We start from the raw sequence: 21,295 nt of genomic DNA, 5'->3' as shown, positions 1-21,295 counted from the left end.
TTCTTCCTTTTCAGCTCATTGAACATTAAGAGTCAATTATCCTAAACACATATTCAGTCAGGTTTTTTTTTTGAAAAAAAAAAGAAAAGATGTGACAAGATAGAATCACCGTCATGCCCCTCCATCCTGAACTATAAGAATGTAATGACACTTTTAGTGTCTACCGCCCACCATCCAAACTCCTGACATTTCTTTCTAATTCCTTTTTCCATAATTTGTCTAGCAAAAGGAAAACCGGTACCATATCCTAGTTTAAGTTCTTTCCAGTAAAGGCAACGTTTTATTTTATACCTAGTCCATTCAAAGCAGGTAGTAATGGACTTCACATTCCAGTTTGCTGTTGAAACTGAGAACTGAGGCCTCTGCATCCACCCCAACTGTCAGGACCTACATCCTTAAGATTTTACTTTTACTTCTTGCCCATGAAGACAAGACTGTAAATCAGTACAAAACTTAATTTTTTTTTCATAAACTTGCTGAAAAGTAATTTTTCTGAACCATAAGCTCCTAAAACTGAGCAGATTTCTAAATTATCAAACAACTGTTAACTTAAGGGTCACCTCAAGTTGCTTGCCTCTCTGTGTGCACCCCTCCTAGGCCATTACATCATGAAATGCACCCATCTTCGATCATACCCTCACACTGAAATACCTGTCTTAACAATTCACATCCAGATTTCCAGCCCTATACACAAACCCCCAACCAACCCCACCAATCTCTCCTTCTGGACCTACAAAGACTATCAAAATGTTGTTCTACCTGACTGCAATAGGTAATAAACTCAGCTTTGCATAACAGGTTATTCTGGGTGTTGACAGCTGACAAAATTCACCTCCCATGAATATCAATATAAAGTCACCTTAGTTTTTAATGTTATTATTGGTAATGTAATGATGCATTAATTTAGACATTTGCTTTTAATGTTTCAAAATTAAATCTATCCCTCTATCATCTATCTGTGGAGAGAATTTTCAAAAAGTGGAAAAAATCTTGGCAAATTGGTTGTTTGAAACATTTTAATACAAATATGATTTTTGTCTGAAAAACTTATTTTTAACATATCTAAAATAAAAATTCTATAGCATCCATTTTTTAAAATTCACACTCAAACTGAAAATATTAGAAAAAACAGTAAAACAAAATAATGAAATGATAATCACTGAAAATGTTCAAATAAATTTAGGAAGAATTTGTTAAATATCAAGTTAAGATTTAATCATTATTTAAAGATATCAGTGGTAAATCTAGACTATGAGCTAATCATAGTTGAAAAACAGCAGGCCTTTACCCATCTCTCCTAAAACACTGCTCACAACTATATAGAAATTTTTCTCACTTTTTAAGGAACCCCAGGCTCCATATATTTACCTGAGAAAATTGAGGCCATCTGAAATGGCTTAGTTGTCCTTTTTGTCTACCTCAAAATCTCATTCCATGTACACTCTTCCGTTCCCCGAGACTTCTGGAAAGAGTGATCTTTCTCTTTTGAAAGGCAAAAAAGCTGTTTTGTAGCCAAATCAGTATGCTCCGTGCTTTTAAATATCTTTGATTTCTGATATTTCTTAAATATCTACCTCTTGCCATTTACTTGTACTTTTCATGTTGTATATTTCTTCTCTATATTAAAAAAAAAATAATAATCACCCTCATTCAGTTCTTTTGCTCTCTCTCAGGCTTTTGTCCATTCACAATAAGCCTCAGTAAACCTTTTGTACAAGGGGTTTCAGCCTTATCCTGTGTGTCCACCATACATGTAATTCTCCATATCTCCCTGAAGTACAGATGCAGTCCTCACTCTCCTGAAATAGCAAACTGCCAACATCAACACTGACCTGTGATAACCAAATCTAATGTGCTCTTTCTGCACGCTTAGTCCCCACCGCACTCAACTTTGCAGTCTGTGACAATTACAATGAACAGAAGGATTTTGAAATCTTTTCTTGCCTTTGAAGCATTACCTTGTCCTGGAATCCTTTCTTCAAAAATTTCTATACATTCTACTCATCCAATTGCTATCTAAACAAAGACATACTCCAAAGCTCAATTCTGAGCTTTTTTTTTTCCAGCTGCTAATCTCTAACTGGTCATTTCTACTCAGACCTACCTATACTGATTCTTTTTTTTTTTCTTTACTTTTTAAAAATTTATTTATTTATTTTTACAGTAGGTCATTGTTGGTTATCTATTTTAAATATAGCAGTGTGTACATGTCAATCCTAAACTCCCTATCTATCCCTCCCCTACCCTCCCCCTGCCCTGGTAACCAGAGGTTCATTCTCTAAATGTCCACGGACAGATGAATGGATAAAGAAGATGTGGTACACATATACAATGGAATATTACTCAGCCATTAAACAGAATGAAATAATGCCATTTGCAGCTATATGGATGGACCCGGAGATGATCATACCAAGTAAAGTAAGTCAGACAAAGACAAATATCCTGTGATAATCACTTATATGCAGAATCTTAAAAAAAATGATACAAATGAACTTATTTGCAAAACAGAACAAACTCACAGAGTTAGAGAATGAACCTATATTGATTCTTAAATTTTTGAACCCTGACCTCTCCTGTATGCTGGTTTCATATTTCCAGTTCTATACTAGATGACATAAATGACTTGCAGATACATAAAACTCAGTAGACTAAAATTAAACTCATAATATTTTTGGCTACACCCTCCCTCAAAGTTCTATATATATATGCTTAAGTTCATTACATCTTCCTATCTCATTTCCTATATAGATGGAGATATATATATATACATATATATATATATATACATATATATAGATCTCCTATATAGAGGCTATAAAGCCTCTCACTTGGAAGATTGTTTTAGTTTTTTCAGTGTTCTCTATGCCTCTAGTTTATTCCCATCACATAATCTAACACATCCTAAACAAGACTTTGAATGCTCTCATTTGCTCTGAAAACAATCATAACACTCAGGTTACTCACTCCATGACTTCAACACGTATTTCCCTACTTATTATCTCCTGACACCCTATAAGAAGTTCTGATCATCTGTTGTTTACAGTTGTCCACACAACTCATACTTCACTCCCACTCTATTTTCCTTATGATGCCCAGTAACCAATGGCCAGGTCCTGTCCAGAATTTCCACGTTTCCCAAAGCATGGTTAGATTCCCAACACTTCCAAAGTCCTCACTCAGTATCTCTCTTTTCTGAGCTCTTCGACCAGTCATTTAATATTTAATCATATAATTTCTTTCAAATAATTTTACTGTCTATTTTTATTTAGTTTTCATGTGTTTGTTTTGGGTTTTCAATTACTTTAGAAATTCTAGAAGGCCCTATTTCTTGTTTCTTTCAGAGCTGAAACAATCCACACCCACACATCCCACAATCTACATTAACATGAATTTACTATTCAAGTGTCTGTATTAATACGGCTTTAATATTTCAGAAAATTCTTGCTGGTAAGATGAGGTTGCAAATAACTTCATCCCTTTTTTTTTTTTTCAGGAACTTTCTGAAAACCCATTTATTTGAAAAATAGACTACTCAACTAATGCTCACTGAAGTAAACATCTCTTTCTCAGAACAATACATATCTCAACCAAATGACTGTTTAATATTCAAGAGTGTCTCCCAAACCCTCCCCTCCCTAAATTCACCAATCCTCAACTTTTACAACTCAAATTTCAACCAATCCTAATCAATACTACTTCTTGAAAGACCTGTCAAACCAGATGCCCCCCAAACCTCATAAACATCTTTCTTTCACCATTCCCTTTGGGTAATATGCTGCTTACTCTCGGTGAAGAAACTGATCTTCTTTACGAAGGTAAGCAACAAATTCAGCTGTGCTTCATCATGTTTAACAGGTTATCTTGGTGGTAATTTGGGGGAACTAGTATTCAGTTTATAACTTCTATAGTACACAATATGGCACCTATCCCATTGAAAGACCTCAACAAATATTTTTCTCTGGTACAAGATTAAGTCTTTTCACTACATTTATCAATTATATTTTATTTTTCCACGCATAACTTTATTTAGAAATGCATTTAGCACTATTGACAAAGACTCCCTTCTTGACCAAAATTTAGTTGGGCACCTCTGGCCCCTCTTCTTCACTAGACCTTGACTGTTCATTGCTAGCAAGAATCCTGCTAAGTCAGCTTAGTGACTACCCTTGATATGTCCTCTTAGAAATTTTCCATGTACTCTGCCTCACACTTTGCTTCTTGGCTATAAATCCCTAGGTATCTTTGCTGTATTTAGAGTTCAGTTTAGTTGTCTTCCCTCTATTGCAATAGTCTACCCTCTATTGTAATAGTCTTGAATGAGGTCGTCCTTACTATTTTAACACGTGGCAAAATAATTTTTCTTTAACCCAACCTTACAAACCTAAGTTTAGGTGCACCAAATTTGGCCCACAGTCATGTTTATTCATTTATTCATTTACATATTGTAGCTGCTTTTGCACTACAATGGCAGATTTTAGTAGCTGCAGCACAGAGTATATAGCTCATAAAACGTAAAACGTTTACTCTCTGATCCTTTAAAGAAAAATCTGCTGACTTCTGTGTTGGTTGTTTGCTTCATTTAAAGATCATATTTTTTACTTACCATATTTAGAAATGTTAGTTTAGTCACCAATCACTGCAATGTCACTAGAAGAATTACTTTTGGATCCCCAAAATATCTATTTACTTGAAAGAATTTTTGCTTTCCAATCTGGCATCAGAGATATATTTACCTTAAAATGATTTGCATTCCTGGTAAATATTTAGGATAAAGATAGATGTACAAAATAAATGCATTTTTCTAAAAAATAACCAGAATAAAGGCCATCTTCATTTAAAAGTTGTCATAATTCTAAGTAATGATCATTAATTCATATGGAAATGTCAATCCTATGAATGGAGCTTCCAGTGGTAAACAGCCCTTTCCACTTGATGGTCACTCAACTAAATGATGTTTTTTTGATCTGTAGCTAAAATGTGAATAGCAGCAGTTTTCATAGGATCATTTCATTCTTTAGATTATTTGCAAAAAATCACATAAGAGAAAAATTAAACACCACTCTCTAGAATTTCAAATACCTCTACCACCAGAAGATTTGTTTGCACAGCAGTAAGATAAATACCACTTGTAACTGGTTCTTAACTTTCTTCAGTTAAAACCATCAGAAATCACTAGGGCTTTACCAAAGCTTTCTTAACTCCAGACTCATATACTCAACTATCTCTGCTTGAGTGGTCCAGTCTACTGTAGTCAGCAGGCAAAAAGAAGACAAACAGATTCATGCCTTCTCTTCACTGAGCAGCTCATGTGAAATGAACATAAATGTTGGTTGTGTTTCTATGATCTTAAAAGTCTAGAAGTCTACATGGCAGTGACACATACAAAGAACAGATCTTATTTTAAGGTAACATGTAAACTGCAAAATATAGGGAAAAAATAAGAGTCTAGGAAAATATCTAAATCACTCCTCTCTTGTCTAATTTTGTTTTTCTTTTAGCCACTAACTTGTCTCCATGTTTCCTTATTCTGGAAAGATTAATCTGGGCTGATCTCAGCTTCCAAATGAAGATTTGGAGGATGGGCAGGTCACCAGCAATCCTATGCAAGGTAAGTGTTTTCTTATTATGCAGTTCCATTCCTGTAAGGCACCTCACTATATGAGAAGGTATCATCTGGCCCTCACCACAAACTCTCTTTGCCTCTGATCCAAAGGCTTCATATATATATATATATATATATACACACACAAGGAGAGTAAAATCCTAGATCATTCACAGTTACTCATTTACAAGTTATCCTTCCTCAATTCTAAACACCTCCCCTTTTTCTCTCAAGGTTTTAATTTCAGAATTAATTTCTACATCATTAATAACACGGTCTCAAATTGCATAGTGACATTTCATTAACTTAATCATAAATCAAATAATCTTGCACCAAACTTGTAAATTAGAGACTCAAAATTAACATTAACTCTACACATCCAATTTGTGCTTTAATCTTGCAACACTGACTGCCATTTAAAGTTCTGAAATCCACTATTTAGATATCTACCTGTTATCTATCTATAATATATAAATAGTATTTTATACATATATATATATAATATAATTAACTATCTATAATACTTATATCTGTGCAGATTTAGCTACTTGGATCCTTTCTGGCCAGTCCATACACTTTAGTCAATTTCCATTAACAATTGACATTGTTCCACTGACAAACATGTTTACTCTCCAATATATTTGATAAGGCTATTCCTTCTTATCAAGATGCAATGTCTTGAAATTGGTCTTCCAGTTGAATGGAGAGATGAATCTGTTACCTTTCCCTATCTAGTGCCAGTTTATCTTAGGCAGATTCTCATCCTATGAAAATGTTTTTCTCGTCATGTTTAATATTAGAACATTCAAGATAACAAAAGAAAAAGACGTATATTATCAAAGGCAGTAACTTTTGTTTCTTTTCTGATTTTAAAGTAATATATGTGCAACACAGAAAATTTGTATAATGCCAACATACCAAGGAAAAATAACTATGAAAATTTTAATGTGTTTCCTTACAAACATGCAGTTGAGATCTCAAAGTACATCATGTTTTGTATCCCTTTTGCTTCTCTTAAAATTATAAATTAGTGGGCTTCCCTGGTGGCGCAGCAGTTGAGAGTCCGTCTGCTGATGCAGGGGACACGGGTTCGTGCCCCAGTCCAGGAGGATCCCATGTGCCGCAGAGCGGCTGGGCCCATGAGCCATGGCCGCTGAGCCTGCACGTCCGGAACCTGTGCTCCGCAACGGGAGAGGCCACAGCAGTGAGAGGCCCGTGTACCGCAAAAAAAAAAAATAGAATAAAGTAAATGTAGATATTTTAGTCCTGAACATAGTTTTACAAAGTAGCACTGAAGAATTTTTTTGTTGTACAACTAATTCATACATCTAAACAACAGATGCTGTGACTTTTCAAGTGCATAATGGCATACCTTTATCAATTTCTTCATTTTCAATTAAATCTCTAGAGATTAAAATTGATCACTGCACTCTAAGTAGTATATAACTGAACCATAAGGTAAGACTTAATTGAATAGGAAATTGACTTAGTTGAATGAAATGGAAGTATTGCACTGATTTAAACAGAAAAAATATTGAAATAAGTGACAAAAGTACGCTTAAAAATTCACATACTGAAAGACAATCAGACTCTGGGGATTATAACAGAAATATAAAATATATTAAAACACTTATAGGATATTTACCAATATAAGAAAACTCTAGTTAGTTCTATGGCTAAGTTTAGTGGACAGAGGCAATAACTTTGGGCAATAATTTTGGGTTTTGAGTTTGGATTAAATCACTTCTCAAGCATATTTAGTTTTGTTTGTTTTTTTCTTTTTTAAACACTGTTAAAGTTCATTAGAAAAACTCAGTTGATTAAAGAAAAATGCTGATGAGTCCAAGTTGTATAATGAACTTAATCATATTCTGTCATATGCTTAAGATGAAATTTATCTAACTGTAAACAGGTATTATACTAATTCATGCTCTTAGGAGAAGATTGATCAAATAAGAACACATGGATAAGTTGTTACTATTTTATATATAAGGGTAGGAATTGGGAGAAAAATAAAGGATTATTTCTGTTTCAAGTATTGGAAGACCTGACCCAAACGGATTTAAGTCTAAAATGTATTTTATTGTATGTCTGGCTTCAAGGTACCAGTTGATGCCAGGGCTCAAATGTCATCAGGCCAAGTGTACTATCTTATAGTTTTCTTTCAGATGGCTCTATTCAGACAGGCTTTCCCTTCATGATCCAAATATCACTAAAACCTCATGGCCTCTCACTTTCAAGCCCAACAGGAAAAATTAAGATTCTTTTTCTAGGATACTCAATCAGAGTTTCGCTGCTGTCTCTGGTCCTGATTGGGCCAGGTAAACATTCTTGCCCTGCATGTTAGGGGTATGTGATGTACTAACAGGCACAGGACTAAATCTCATGTCCACTCCTGCTGAGTGTTGGGTATGCGTTGATTTTAAAAAAAGAAATCATTCTGTGGATGCCAGAAAAAGGTCAAGTTTGGATAAGTGAAATAGGTAACAGATCTATTATACAGTGTATGTGCATTAATGAAGACTGATTTTATTTATGAAGGGTGTTATTTACAACAAAAACAATGCCTCTCCAAACTTACCATAAACTGGCAATTTATCATGCAGGAAAGTGCAGCACAATTGATTATGTGTGTGTGTGTATGTGTGTGTGTGTGTAATGGGTACTTTGTAGCAGAAGAATGGGCCCATAAAAGGAAATATATTTCAGTAATTGTTAAAATTCTGAGGAAAGTTTCCAGGTTATTTGGGGCCTTGCCATATTCCTAAGTCACACTTCCCTTAGAGAAAAATGATTTTGCCTGAAAGCATAAGACTTTCTGTGGCCCACTGGGGAAGCTTGCCAGGAGGAATGTGTGGGTTTGCCAGGATGTGTAGTCAGAGATTCATTCTCCTGAGAGGGGAGAAAACATGTGGGCAACAGATCAATCTGATACTGCTGAGGAGATGCACATGTATGTCCTGGAAGAATCACAAATCTCCATCAAAGTTTCAACTCTCCTGTCGAGTTGTTAAGAGAGACCAGATGTGCCAAGGAATGGACTGAAACTACAAATGAGTCTTGCCAATAAGGATAAACTCTAAACATACGATTTAAAATCAGTTAGTGGTACCACAGCGTTGCAGTGGAAAGGATGCTTTTTATTACTGTGATTCTTTTCCTCAAACCACTGATCTCAACCCCAACTCTGATCAACCAAATCTTGAAAATAAACATCATGGATAAGTTCAAAGTCCGTCCCTCCACCATGATTCCTTTTCAAGTATATAATTTATATAAATATATAAAATACACATATATATTGTATATTCATAGTACATGTATGTATATAAGTATACATAGTGTAATATATATTATATAGTACAATATATAAATATATATAGTGTAATATATATTACACAGTATAATACTATGTTATATATATATACACACACTGACACACATATATATGGAGTATGTTTTAGAGATTTAGGATAAAACCTGACTCTTCTTATTCCTTAGCATTTAATTTTGGGTCTGGTTACATTAGCTATCTGTAATTTACTCTTCTAATTTGAAATAAGAAAAAACCATGTCCCAATTAAGTTGTATGAATATAAAACACTCCAGTGTATGCCAACAAATGCAATATCTTATACAGCGTATGTGCCCAATGAGTGATCCTGGCTTTGTTGATGATGGAGGTAGCAAAGCTGATTATGATGATTTTTTTTTTTTTTTTGCGGTACGCGGGCCTCTCACTGTTGTGGCCTCTCCCGTTGCGGAGCACAAGCTTCGGACGCGCAGGCTCAGTGGCCATGGCTCACGGGCCCAGCCGCTCCACGGCATGTGGGATCTTCCCGGACCGGGGCATGAACCCGTGTACCCTGCATCGGCAGGCGGACTCTCAACCACTGCGCCACCAGGGAAGCCCTGATTATGATGATTTAACTAGCATTTTAAAAAATAATTCTCCACTCAACCTATATTCCATCCTTATCAGATATCGTCATTAATCATTAAAAAGTGCACATACTCTTTCTAAAAGGAAATATTCAAATTTCCTTATTTACCACATTACTTAGAATAGAACCGAGTATATAGTTGGTGTTTATGTGTCTCATTGAATTAATTTCTAAATCTTTCCATTTTGTGCATTGTAAAATCACCATATACATTTGATGATAACTAGGCAAGAAGAATAGAAGGAAGTTCCAAGGGTTAATTATTCACTCAATAATATAAGAAATAAAATAATATTAAGGTCTAAAGCCAATGATAAAGGAAAGCAACTCAATATCATAAACTAATAAATAGATTTAAAAATGTGATATACTTATACAGCAGAACATTATTTGTCAGTAAAGGAGCTGATGATACATGCTACAAGAGGGATGAAGCTTGGAAACAATCGAACTGAAAAAAGCAAATCTAAAAGAGCCACATGTTATATAATTCAATGTATAGGAAATGTCCAAGTAGGAAAATGCATAGAAATAGAAAGTAGATTAGTGGTTGTCAGGGGAGAAGGGGAAAGGGAAAGGGGAAATGACTGCTAATGAGTATGGGGGTCAGTGAAAATATTTTGGAAATAGATAGGGGCGATGGTTGGACAATTCTATGAATATATTAAAAAACAATGAATTGTATACTTTTTAAAGGGGTGCATTTTATGGTACATGAATTTTATCTCAATAAAGTTCTTATTAAAAGATAAATAAATCAAAAAATGTAAAGACCAAAGAAGAGGTGGCTGAGATGCCAAAAGTTTAAAATATACATTTTTAGATTTATTTTGGCTTTAAAAACAAAACTGTAGGTAGAATAGAAAAAATACATATATGTGATATTTACCTGGTATTTGTTCCCACTATTTGAAATAATGCTAAATTCTTCAACGTCTTTGAAACAAAAATGGTTTGTTTCTGCATTATGGTTGCCACCTATAATTCATCTTCTCCTTTACTTTGAACCTTCTCATCCTCACTTCTGTTAATGCAGGGATCTACACACAGTAGATCGTGAGTAAACTATGAATATTTAACATTAGTCATACAGATATATGAGTACCTAACTGCTTTATCAGTAATTTTCACAGATTGTTTCTATAAAAGGAGTCCTAAAAATAATGTTGACAATCTAATTGGCTCTAAAATATTTTGAAGAGCTGGAAGGAACCAAGGAGGTCACCTTGTCTAATCCCTTCATTTTCTCAAAAATAAAGCCACAGGAAGTTAGGTGAAAACACTGAGAAATCAGCAATTAAATTCCTGGATGAGGATTCCAAATCCAGTCCAATTTCTGCAACATTGGCTGTCTGTCAACTAATAACTGATGTTTATACTGGTTCCTTAAGCTGACCCTCCAGTCTGTGTATTCTTTTCTTTCCACTCAGCCTCAAGGCTTCAAGAACCTCCTTTATGAAGCTAGGAGAGTGACTACTAAGTCATAAGTAAGTCAAGGGTGAGCAATACCTTAGTTATGCTGTGGCATAAGGCATCTTCCCTACTACTGTTTCCAAGATGGCCTCAGTTACTCTGTTGAGGGAGCCACAAGGGTAATAGTGCGCCATCTGCTGCTTGGGGTAAGCGCACTGATGATAGAATTACTATGGGAATATGTGTATCATGAAGAGCCTTTTGGACAAATATTTCCACATTTTAATTTCCACATTTTATCTTCTAACACTCACACAATCATTAGTTCACATTTCTCATCTTACTAAAGAAACTCTTTTGAGTTTTCTTAAATTCTCTATTCCTTGCCATTGCTCCAAAGATGATTTTTTTAATACTCCACATCATTCAAGCCACCTGTTTGCACAGATGGTAGCTTGCTTGCTTACTTTTATACAAGAGCTAAAGATCTAGGCCTGACAAAACACAAGAGTTAACTGTCACTTTGCTTTGTTTCTCCAAGTTTAAAGTGAGTTAAAGAATCAGCGAGAACAGATGTCTCTCCTTAAGCATTTTATTTCACCTTTTTTGTCTCCCATGATCTTTTAGAAAACATAATATACTTTGCATGTTTCTGCTTCAAAATGATGAACCTTCCTGTCCCTCTTTCTAATATGACATTATAGACATCACTAAGCAGATAAGAGCCACATCTGTAAATCCTACCCCATTTCACCCTCATAACATTTGCTCTAGGGCACAGCTGGAAGCAAAAATACGACAAACTAGTATGTAATTTGTTTACAGATGAGATATAATATAGAAAACACGCACTATTTTTTGTCCTTATCAAGTATTCTGATAAACAATTAACAAAATAATAAACACAATTTTTCAATGTATTGTTAGAATAATCAAACAACCACTTACGTGTTTACCATGTTCCTTGGAAATATAAAGGGGAGAAAATGGCAACTAAAATTTAGTCAGTAAAATAAAATAAAGTTATGTGGCATATTAAAAAATGACATTTATTAACTTCCACAATAAGAAAGGAATTTTATTAGGCATTTATACTTATTTAATTCTCACAGTAATGGCTCTTGTTACATTAGAGAAAATTGAGCCTCAGGGAACTTAGTTAACGGGACTAACATTAGACGATTAAGAGAATGGTGGGGTCAGAATTCTGATGGGGGACAGATTTTAAGTACAATTTGTCAATGAGTGTTGAAACAGCTGCTCCAGAAGATGCTACTACCTGATCTCTAACCCCTTCCGCACACAACCCGCCCAGTGCTGGCTGGTGTCCTGAACACAGATGCAGGAGTTGAAGGGGTAACTCCTGAAAGCCCTTGCAATGTCTCATTATGGGAAGTAACTGAGACCTGAACATGGCAAAATCAGGAGCAGATACCTCCATGTCTGTTCTGTAGGGTGCTTCTCTCAGCTTTATCAGTGTCAGCTATCAGAATCTGGTCAGAAACCAAGGGAGCGTCTGGCTAACAGTGGAGCTAGTCCCAGCTTGACTGGTGCAGGCAGACCCACCTCTGAAGCTCAGCAAGGATGGAGTGGTAACCTCTAAAGGGTCGAAAGGACCATGATAACGGAGGAAGCTTAACCGAGCCCTCCTACTCTTACACGAGACCCCATGTCATCATATCAAAGATTAATACATGTGTGTTTTTACTTAAAAAGTAATTATGTTCTTTTTTCAATTTTTTATTATGTTAAAATACTCATAAAATTTACCATCTTTATAAGTGTACAGTCAGAAGTATTAAGTACCTTTGTATCAGTGTGCAATCATTACCACTATCCATCTCCAGAACCCTTTTTTCATCTTGCAAAACTGAAATTCTATATCCATTAAGCAGTAACTCACTAATCCCTCTTCCTTCAGTCCCTGGAAATCACCATTCTACTTTCTGTCTCTATGATTTCCGCTACTCATATAAGGGGGATCGTACAGTATTGGTCTTTTTGTGACTGGTTTATTTTACTTAGCATAATGACTTCAAGATTCATTCAAGTTCTAGCTAATGCCAGAGTCTCCTTCCTTTTTCGATAAATAGTACTTCATTGCATGTACATAGCATTCATCGGTGGGAACTTGAAATGTTTCCATGTTTTAGCAATTGTGAATAATACTGCTATGAACACAGATGCACAAATATCTTTTAAAGACTCTGCTTGCAATTTTTTTGGTGATATACCCAGAAGTGGAATTTCTGGATCATATGGTAATTCTATGTTTAATTTTTAAAGGAACCTCCATATTGTTTTCCACAGTGACTGTACAATTTCACATTCCCACCAGTAGTGCACAAGGATTCCAATTTCTACACATCTTTGCCAACTCTCATTATTTTCTGAGTTTGTTCGCTTGCTTGTTTTGCTTTGTACAGAAACCACACTAATGCATGTGAGATGATATCACATCGTGGTTTTGACTTGCATGTCCACGTCCTTAGTGTTTAGTGGTTTTGTGCATCTTTTCATATGCTTATTGACAATTAGTATACCTTAGAAAAGTGTCTACTCAAGTTCTTTGCCCATTTTTGAATCTGGTTGTTTGGTGTTTTTGTGCTTGAGTCTTAGGAGTTCTTTAAATATTCTGGATATCCCTTATCAGATACATGATTTTCAAATATTTTCTCCAATTCTGTGGGCTACCTTTTACTCGGTTGATAGTGTCTTTTGGTGTACATTTAAAAAAATTTTTCATGAAGCCCAATTTGTCTATTTTTCCTTTTGTTCATCTGTGATTTTGGTGTCATACACAAAAAATCATTGTCAAATCCAATGTTGTGAAGATTTTGTACTATGTTTTCTTCTAAGATTTTTATAATGTTAAGTTTTCAATTTAGGTCATGGTTCCATTCTGAGTTATGAACTAGTGTACATCAACATATACATTTACCTAACACCATATACAATTTTTGTATATGGTGTTAAGTAAATGTCCGATTTCAATATTTTGCATGTTGATATCCAGTTTTCCCAGCATCATTTGTCAAAAAAATTGTCCTTTCTCCAATGAATATTTCTGCACTCTTGCCAAAAATCATTTGATCGTACATGTTAAGGTTTATTTATGGATTCTCTATTCTATTCCATTGTTATATATGTCTTTCTTTATGCCAGCACTACACTGTTTTGATTACTGTAGCTTTGTAGTAAGTTTTGAAATCAGGAAATTTGAGTCCTCCAAATTTGTTCCCTTGTCCTGGACTCTTTTGGCTATTCATGGTCCCTTTTGATTCCGTATGAAATTTAGAATGGTTTTTTCTCTTCTGCAAAAAACATTGCTGGGATTTTAGTAAGGATTTCATTGAATCTGTAGATCACTTTGAATAGTACTTACATCTTAATAAGTCTTCCAATCCATAAATATGGTATATCTTTCCATTTTTTTCATATTTTCTTTAAGGATACATGCTATTTCTTCTTTAAAGTTTGGTAGAATTGACCATTGAAGCATTTAGATCCAGGGCTTTTCTTTGTTAGGAGATTTTTGATTACTGGTTCAATCTTCTTACTAGTTATAGCTCTATTCAGAATTTTTATTTCTTCATCATTTATTAATGGTAGGCTTTATGTTTCTAGGAATTTGTACATTTCATCTAGGTTATCCAATTTGTTGATGTACACTAGTTCATAGTACTCTCTTAAATCCTTTTTTATTTCTGTAGAACCACTAGTAATGTTTCCACTTTCATTTTGATTTTAGTGATTTGAATATTTTCTCTATCTTTCTATTTCTTTCTAAATAGTCCATCTATTTAAAGGCTGGCATGGCATGAGGGATCTTGTTTCCCCAACCAGGGATCGAATCCGTGCCCCCTGCAGTGGAAGCACGAAGTCTTAACTGCTGGACCTCCAGGGAAATCCCTAAAACTTTGTCCATTTTGTTGATCTTTTTGAAGAATAAACTTTTGGTTTCACTGGGTTTTTTTCTATTATTTATTTTGTTTTTCTCCGCTCTTTTATGATTTCCTTCCTTCTTCTAGCTTTGGGTTTAGTTTTTTCTTCTTTTTCTAGTTCATTAAGCTATAAAATTAGGTTGTTGATCTGAAAGCTTTCTTTTTTTCTTAATGTAACTGCTGATATTTATAAACTTCTCCCCTAGCACTGCTTTCACTGCATCCAATATATTTAGAGGCATGCTGTGTTCTCATTTTCATTTATATCTAAGTATATTTCACTTTCCCTTGTGATTTCTGCCTTGATCCATTAATTTTTAAACAGTGTGTTGTCTCATTTCCACAAATTTGTGAATTTTCCAGTGTTTCTTCTGTTATTGATTTTTAACTTTATCCCATTGTGATCAGAGAAGATATTTTGTATGATATCTACATTTTAAAATCCACTGAAACTTAATTTGTGACCTAACAAATTTACTTTTTTTCTCTTTGAATAGGCTATACTTTTTAAGCCTTTTTAGTTTTTGTTGAAAATTGTTCATTTAAATGTAGTAGTGTGGTAACTCTGGAAACCAGATTCTCCTCCTTCCTCAGGGTTTTCTGTTTTTTTATTTTTTATTTTTTGTTTTTGATTGCTATAGGCTGTTTCTGTGCTGAAGATCACTGAGGTGTAAGCTTAGGGTTTTTTCAGGTCTTTTTTGATCCTGTGCTTTTCCCTAGGCATGTGTAGTGACTTTCTAATTGCCCTATATATATGCAGTTGATTTTAAATATATCAGTCTTCAATGTTTGGCTCCCGAAAGGAGAAAAAGAATAAAAAGAGGGAGGGGGCAGGGGTGGAAGGTGCTGACCCTTTAAATATCACTAGAAGTCACTTCGGCCAAAAGGAGAGGACCTTACAACAGTGGGGTAGGTATAACAACAATGACCACCACCTCTTTCTCTGCACCTCTGTGATCAGAAGCAACAATCAGCAAATAGAACACTGATCTCCAAAGGAAGACAGGGTGCTTTTTGTCCACTCTAGCTCCTGCAAGGTTCTCCTGTAACATGTGCACTGCCTCCTTTCCCAGGTTGAGGTGTGAAGGAAGGGTAACTGGTACTGTACTAAGCGTTGAAATTGACTGTTATCTGCAATTTGCTATCCAAACCCTCCCCTTGGAAGTTACAAACCTTCAACAGACTCCAGAGTTTCAAAAGAGTTGTATCAGACAGATTCTGCCAGTACAATTGTTGTCTAGTTAGGGAGATAAATTCCTACCTAGACCCATCTTTGAAGAATCCTTCCCCTGTATTTATGACTTAAATGGTAACACAACTTACTTTAGAAATTAATGAAAATATTAAAAAAGAAATTAAAATTCTATGAGTTCTTGTGATAGTTCACTTTATGTGTCACCTTGACTGGGCAAAGGGATTCCCAAATAGGTGGCAGAACATTTTTTCTTGGTGTGTCTGTGAGGATGTTTCTGGAAGAGATTAGCATTTGAGAAAGACTGAGTAAAGAAGCTCACCAATGTAGGTGGGTAGTATCCATTCAAATGAGGGTCTGAATAGAACAAAAAGGCAAGAGAAGAGTGAATTTGCTCTTCTTGCTTGAGTTGGGGCAACTCTTTTCCTACCCTCAGACATCAGTGGTCCTGTGGCACTTTGGACTCAGACTGAATGAAACCCATTAGTTTTCCTGGTTCTCCATATTGCAGATGAAAGACTGTGGGCCTTCTTGACTTCCATCACTGTATGAGCCAATTTCTATAATAAATTAACCTCCCTCTCTCTCTTTCTCTCTCCCTCCCCCTCCTTCCCTCCCTCCCTCTCTCTCCTTCTCCCTCTAGATAGCTACATAGATAGATAGATAGACAGATAATAGATAGATAGATAGATAGGAAGAAAATTGGTCTTGTATCTCTAGAAAACCCTGACAAAGATAATACAATTAGCTTTATCTTTTTATATTAAGCATTTTAAGTCAGACTGGATGAACTTTTGTACACCAATTTTAACCCTAATGATAGAAAAGGTTATGCTAGATTCTTTCATATTATTTTACATTTTTTAATGGCTGCAAAATATTTCTTTATGCAACATGCATTGAATTATTAAATTTTTATTTCTGTACTGTTGATGATGACATTTCTTTGCAGTAGCAGAAATAGATTCTGAAACTTCATTAAATGTTGTATATCATCAAGATTTCCACCTTCAGATTGTTACCCAAGATTTTGCAGAAGTAGAATTTCATAGTATTTGTATTTCTTTTGCATAATTTTTGTTTATAAGTTTAATGTTTGTATTTTAACTGTCATGTTTAAATTTCTTAAAAGTAATACACATTTTTAATGTAGTATTAATAAACTGGAGGTGGAAGGAGTTCCCTGGACCCCTTTCTCTGTAGGACAGATAGAGTTTTTTTAGAGGTATATATCACAACGTGTATATCTTTTAAATAGAAAAGAACAAAGAAATGTTACATTTATCTACAGATAAATCCAATTCCCTTTTATTGAGGGCCCTAGCTCAACTCCTGGCACAGTGCTAGAAAGCTTTCTTGCTTTTAAGCCTCCTTGCTGGCTGGGAAAAGCACCTGTGGCCCTCAGGTTGGCCCTCTCCCAGCATTTCCCAAAGTGCCACAATTACCACTTTTCAAACACTCATCAGAATTCCCATCAGATTCCCTCAGAATAAGAGATCTCCTCCAAATGTTAGTAAATGAAACCAATTCACATAAAGATTAAAAGATATGCTGTATTTCAAAATATGCTTCAAAGACTCTAACACAAATTTCACTAAAACTGATCCATCAGCAAAAACTTATGATTGTTAAACAAAGCTAAACATATTTGACTGTTTACATTTACTGTAGCGATATTCAGATATTTTACTATGATGAAATATTTCACAAAACCTCAATTGTGGTTATTTACACCATATTTTTTCTTTTTTTCTAGTAATAAGGGGATATACTAACATTTTATAAAAATGATGGTGCACTACTCTTGGGGCATATTGTAAACTATAATTTGTATTTATTGAAAGAGGTGTGGTATCTCCTTGAAGACACTCCATATTTAATAACTATACTTGTATAAACCAAATTAAACAATGACTAATGTGAGGGGTCACTATGTTCAAAGGTCATGGTTGAGATATTGCTGTTTCTTATGCTTCCAGAATCTCTGTGGTTGAATTCCTAAGAAGAAATTCCATGGAATTCCATGTGGTCTCTGGTGCCTTTTTTTTTTTTTTTTTTTTTTTTTTTTTTGCGGTACGCGGGCCACTCACTGCTGTGGCCTCTTCCGTTGCGGAGCACAGGCTCCGGATGCGCAGGCTCAGCGGCCATGGTTCACGGGCCTAGCCGCTCCGCGGCATGTGGGATCTTCCCAGACCGGGGCACGAACCCGTGTCCCCTGCATCGGCAGGCGGACTCTCAACCACTGCGCCACCAGGGAAGCCCTCTGGTGCCTTTTTTTAATTCCTGCCTCCGTGGCTTGAACACATTAAAGCCTGGCTGAGAGGCAAGAGGATACTTATGGCTTCTCACCCTCTTCTCTTTTATATAAAATATTTGCTTTAGTTTTTAGAGCAGCATGGTGTTAAAATTTAGATTTTTAAGGAAAGGAAAGTTTTCACTTAAACTTTGAAAGAAATCTAAATGCCCTATTACAATTGAAGAAAGAATTTCACTTTTGTGGTTATGGACATTCAGTGAATAATAGAGTAGTGTGTGTTTATAATTAATAGTTCCTTGTATAATGATGTACCTGATGTTACAAAATATAAAGAATGCTGGATAATGACGGGATTTAGCCATTCCTGGGTTTAAGAACTTAATATCATTTCAAATCACCCTGAATATCAATTCTACTCCTAACAAAAATTTCTACCCCAATAAACACATCCAAAAGTTCCGGGTTCTTACTGAGCCTGTAGCCCATCAGTAGGATGCTCTCTCTCTTTCATCCATGATAGTTTTATGACACAGTCAATGGTAGGCCAACCTCTAAACATGGCTAGTTAATACTCATACACATACACACACAAACACACACACACACAGACACACACACACACACAGCTGCAGTCCTGTATATAAAATATCACAAGAAAATGACCATTTTCCATATCTCACAAAAAGAAACGGTACCCTAAAACAGCATTAAATAGTTAATTCAGCTTGATAAAATCTTCACAATCTAAACATAAAGTTAACTGATTTCTAGAGTGTTGCATAAAACTGCACTCTTTATGCTCCTACAATATTCTCCATGGCAGTTAGCCAGAGAGAACCTTTGGAAGACTGCAAACTCATCCTGGAGCTATTGAAGTTTATTCTTGCCCATTCTGAAAAATAGGCTGATATTGCTAATTGTTATAAAAAGTTTACCCCATGAGCCTCATAGGCTGCCAAGAATGTAATTGAGCTGAAATGGAAGGCTGGTATTAAGCTTGCATCTGGTTCTGAGTCAAGGAGCCCTCACTCTTTGACTAGCATCGAGGGAAGCTTCTTTCATTTGGGGAGAACAATTTGACTATAGTGGAGTTCATTTTGAGAAATTGTCCCAGCTTGTCCAAACTGATGGCAAGTTGGATCGGATTTCAAATAAATAAATAAATACCTGTAGGAGTTGAGGTTACTACCCCTGGCTCAAAAAAATCAGATTAGAAAGTATTTGTTAGGTATCTACAATGCATGAGGCATGATTCCACTCATGATTTTACCAAACATGATGATACAATGTTAATTCTGACCCCCTTTTTCACTAAAAAAATGTAACAAAACACAGTATTCTATAATAATAAAAAAAAATTGTGACACTTTTAGACCATGTTTTCATTTATTATTTTATAATATGATTTTAGTGAAATTCAGCATTTACATACGTTCTTAAAATGGAACCTTACATATATCCTGTTGTCCTGAAAGATACAACTGTCTTCCTGGATGTCATCTCAATTTTCTCTCATGATCTGCTCAAGAGTGGTAAATGTATGCATTTGGTCATTTATTTTGAATCTCTTGAAATTTCAACTTAACAATGTACTTCAGCAACAAAATTCAATAAATATTCATTAAGTTTGTACTGTGTATCAGGAAATACCTATTCTATGTGCTAGAGATACAAAACATCCTCACTCATTAAGGAGTTCAGAGTTCAATGGGGGATACAGGCAAATAAAATTATTTCCATACAAAGAGAAGTACAGTACTGTGATTAAGAGTAAAGACTTGTGCTATCAACTGAGGGTAGAAATTAACCACATGTACTTTAAAACACTAGCCCAAATTGAGATATCCTGTAAGTGTAAAATACACACTGCATTTTGAAGACCTCGTATAAAAAGTATAAAATACCTCATTTTTAATACTAATTTTAATACTGTACTGGTTATGCTTGAAATGTTATTTGGGATATATTGTATTAAACAAAATGTATTAACACAATTAATTTCACCAGTTACTTTTTCAATGTATTCTTTAGAAAATTTATGAATTACGTCACATTTGTAACTCAGATTTCTATTGGACAGCGCTGGTTTGTATAGTGATGCTACTAGACCTTTTGTCTTCAAAACTCATTCTGTCTCTTACTAGCTGTAAGACCTTAGGCAAGTACTAGTTTGTTTTTTGCTTCAGTTTCCTCATGTATAAGAAGAGGCTGATAACAATTATAGTTGTTTACTCAATAGGGTTGTTGGAATAGTAAGTGAATCAAAACATCTAAAAGGTGACTATTATGAAATATGTAAGCATTAAGTAGGCACATAGAAAGAGTACCTATCTCAGGCCAGAAGAAGTAAACTCAGAGAACTCCAAAAAAAAAATAAATAAAAATAATGGTTTCACTAAACCTTCAAAGAATGTCAGAAAGCTATCCCATTGTAATAGGAGGATAAGAATATTTCCAAGAATAGGGACAATATAAATAAAGTCATAAAACTTGAAAGAACCAAGGTCCATTCCAGGAACTGAAAGTGGCTTTCAATGTGTAGGACTGCAAACCTCTTCGAAGCAATGGTGGGAAGAGAGACTGAAGAGGTGAGAAAAGCCAGGTCACTACACTGCCCAATACTATTTTAAAGAATTTATGAAATTAGGAATCCCCTCTATAAAATTAACCATATTGTTTTAGGAGAGTCAAAGGAGATACACAAAGAGAAGAAATGAAATGGGAATAAGTGATGTCATGAAGGAGATTACTAAGATATTAATAAAAGAATTTCTGAGTAGTAAGGCATATTACTTCCCCATTCTAACCCTTAAGGCAGGATGCTTTTGATAGCTATCCAGTTATCCTTTTCTACTAATTGAGCCTATTAAACCAACAAGCCACTAAAACTTGTACTCATTTAATACACTCACTGTAAGCTAGGTTATGAAAATAAGTTTTGGA

The 21,295-nt window shown here is 35.0% G+C and overlaps 1 protein-coding gene across 4 annotated transcripts in view; it reads right to left on the bottom strand.

The window, feature by feature from the left end:
• The window catches only part of DPP10 (dipeptidyl peptidase like 10), a 1,288,081-nt gene that overhangs the window by 356,173 nt on the left and 910,613 nt on the right, over positions 1-21,295 (bottom strand). The gene's annotated exons all lie outside the window — the stretch shown is intronic.

This window comes from Pseudorca crassidens, chromosome 6, assembly GCF_039906515.1.
Source record: "Pseudorca crassidens isolate mPseCra1 chromosome 6, mPseCra1.hap1, whole genome shotgun sequence".
Taxonomy (NCBI): domain Eukaryota; kingdom Metazoa; phylum Chordata; class Mammalia; order Artiodactyla; family Delphinidae; genus Pseudorca; species Pseudorca crassidens.
The sequence above is the reverse complement of the archived record's forward strand: the minus strand, read 5'-3'. Positions and strand labels throughout refer to the sequence as shown.